We start from the raw sequence: 2,818 nt of genomic DNA, 5'->3' as shown, positions 1-2,818 counted from the left end.
ATGAGTTCTGAAGAATTCATGAAAAACTTAAAACACTTCAGATCCAATTTTCCTTTTATAGGAAAGCAAATTAGCTTTAGCCTCCAAATAATAAGGTAATAATAACAATCAGCCTGGGTGGTCAATCCCTCCCACTGATGTGCCAACAGCAACCAAGTCTCAACTACAACAGAAGGGTGCATACAGCCCACATGGGAGGAATGCCCAGCTTGGGTGACCAGGGAGTTTGCACCCTACAGGACACCTACTACAGAAAGCCACTCTACCAAGACTGGGAAACAAAGCAGCCCTTGCTAATACATAAAAACAAACACAGGGAGGCAGTCAAAACGAGGAGACAAACATGTCACAAATGAAAGAACAGGAGAAGTTCCCAGAAAAAGAACTGAATGGAGTCAAGCAAACTACCAAATACAGAGTTCAAAACAATGGTTAGAAGGTTGCTCAAGAAACTTAGTGAGAACTTCAACAGCATAAAAAGGGACATAGAAACAATAAAAAAGAACCACTCAGAAGTGAAGACTACAATAACTAAAATGAAGAATACACTAGAAGGAATCAACAGCATGTTAGATGAAGCAGAGGATCAAATCAGTGATTTGGAAGGCAAAGCAGCAGAAAAACAATCAGCAGCAAAAATGAAAATCCAAAACAATGAGACTAGTTTAAGGAACCTGTGGGATAACATCAAGTGCAACATCCACAGGAGAAGAGCAAGGAATTGAGAACCTACTTGAAGAGATAATGAGTGAAAACCTCCCTAACCTTGTGGAGAAAAAAGACACAAGATTCCAGAAAGTGCAGAGTCCCAAACAAGATGAACCCAAAGAGGCCCACATCAAGACATACCATAATTAAAATGCTATCAACTGATGTTCATTGGCACCAAACCAATGCTAACAGGAATCTCCAATTCAGGGTGTTGTGAAGAAAGAAACTTTAGTCAATGCAAAATAGCTCAATTGTCATATAGCTTAGCTGTGAAAACAGCATGGCTGTGAGGTGACCCTAGGGCTAGGTGGCCCTGAGGCCAGGCCTCTCTCTGGCCAGACGGCTCTGCTCTGCTCTTCAATGGACTACCTTTCACTGCCCTGGTCTGCTTCCCTCTGCTCTGGAGAGACAGCTTCAGTGTTTCAGCTCAGCCAGGGACACACAGTCTTCTGTCTTTAGTGGACCGTGCACTCTTGGAGACAGAAGGGAGCTGGCTTATATGGACAGAAGTCCCAGCCCCTGGTCCCTGATTGGTCTGTCCTCATGCAAATGAGGATTCCAAATCCTCACGGTTTGATTGGTCCAAAAGGCACTGTCCTGATTGGTTAGAATAGAGCTGCTCTGAGTGGTCAGAGCTGTGCAGCCCTAATTGATGGGGAAAGTCTCAGTCCTATTCTGTTTCTAATATGATTCCAGGAACTCCTTTGTAAGGGCTGGCTCAGATGACAGAAACATAGTGCAGAGGCAGGTACTCCAGCACCAGCTTCTCTGTGAAGTGCAGTTTGTGTGAGAGGTCTCTGTGCAGAAATAGCTGCTAGACTCTGTTCTTTGTGGAGTTTTTTTGCTTGTTTTTTTTTTTTTTTTTTTTTGGTTGTTTTTTTAATTTGAGCTCAGTTAGCCACCAAGAAGGAGCCCTACTTAGTGTCTTTTTTTCTCAGGGTTCACAAAGGTTAAAGATGAGAGAATTTTAACAGCAGCAAGAGAAAAAAAGGTAGTTACTAGGGAGCTCCCATAAGACTGTCAGCTGATTTATCAACAGAAACTTTGTGGGTCCAGAAGAGATTAGCATGAAATATTCAAAGTGATGAAAAGCAAAAACTTACAACCAAGAATATTCTACCCAGTAAATTTATAATTTAGAATCAAAGGACAGATAAAGAGCTTCCCAGACAAGAAAAAGCTAAAGAAGTTCCTCACCACCAAACCTGTATTACAAAAAAGTCAAAGGATCTTCTTTAAGAAAAAGAAAAAAAAGATTAAAATATATGAATTATAGCAATAAATACATATCAACAATTACTTTCAATGCAAATGGTTGAATGCTCCAATCAAAAGACATAGGGTGGCTGAATGGATAAGAAAACATGACCTTTACATGTACTATCTACAAGAGACCCAATTCAAATAGAAAGACACATTAAAAGTAAAGGAACGGAAAAAGATATTTCATGAAAATGGAAACAAAAGAAGGTAGGGTAGCAATACTTATACCAGATAAAATAGACTTCAAAACAAAAGCTATAATAAGAGACAAAGAGGGACCCTGCAATTCCACTTCTGGGTATTTATCTAAAGAAACCAAAACACTAAATTGAAAAGAAATATGCATCCATATGTTCATGGCAGCATTATTCCAATAGCCAAGATGTGGAAGCAACCTAAATGTCCATCAATAGATGAATGCATAAAGAAGTGGTGCATATATGCAACGAATATGACTCAGCCATAAAAAATATATTTTTCAATATCTATTGATTTCAGAGAGAGGAAGGGAGAGGGAAAGAGAGAGAGAGAGGGAAACATCAATGATGAAAGTCATTGATCAGCTGCCTTCTGCACGTCCCCAACTGGGGATGGAGTCCACAACCCAGGCATGTGTCCTGACCGGGAATTGAACCCTGATCTCCTGGATCATAGGTTAGATGCTCAACTGTTGAGACATGCCAGGCTGGGGAAGAATAAAAACTTGCCATCTGCAACAACATAGCTGGACCTAGAGTGAAATAAGTTAGAGAGAGAAAAATCCATATGATTTCACTTACATGCAGAATCTAAAAAAACAAAATAAATGAACAAGCAGAATAGAAAAAGACTCATTAGTCCAGAG

Source organism: Miniopterus natalensis, chromosome 11, assembly GCF_054644295.1.
Source record: "Miniopterus natalensis isolate mMinNat1 chromosome 11, mMinNat1.hap1, whole genome shotgun sequence".
In the NCBI taxonomy this organism is placed as follows: Eukaryota; Metazoa; Chordata; class Mammalia; order Chiroptera; family Miniopteridae; genus Miniopterus; species Miniopterus natalensis.
The sequence above is the reverse complement of the archived record's forward strand: the minus strand, read 5'-3'. Positions refer to the sequence as shown.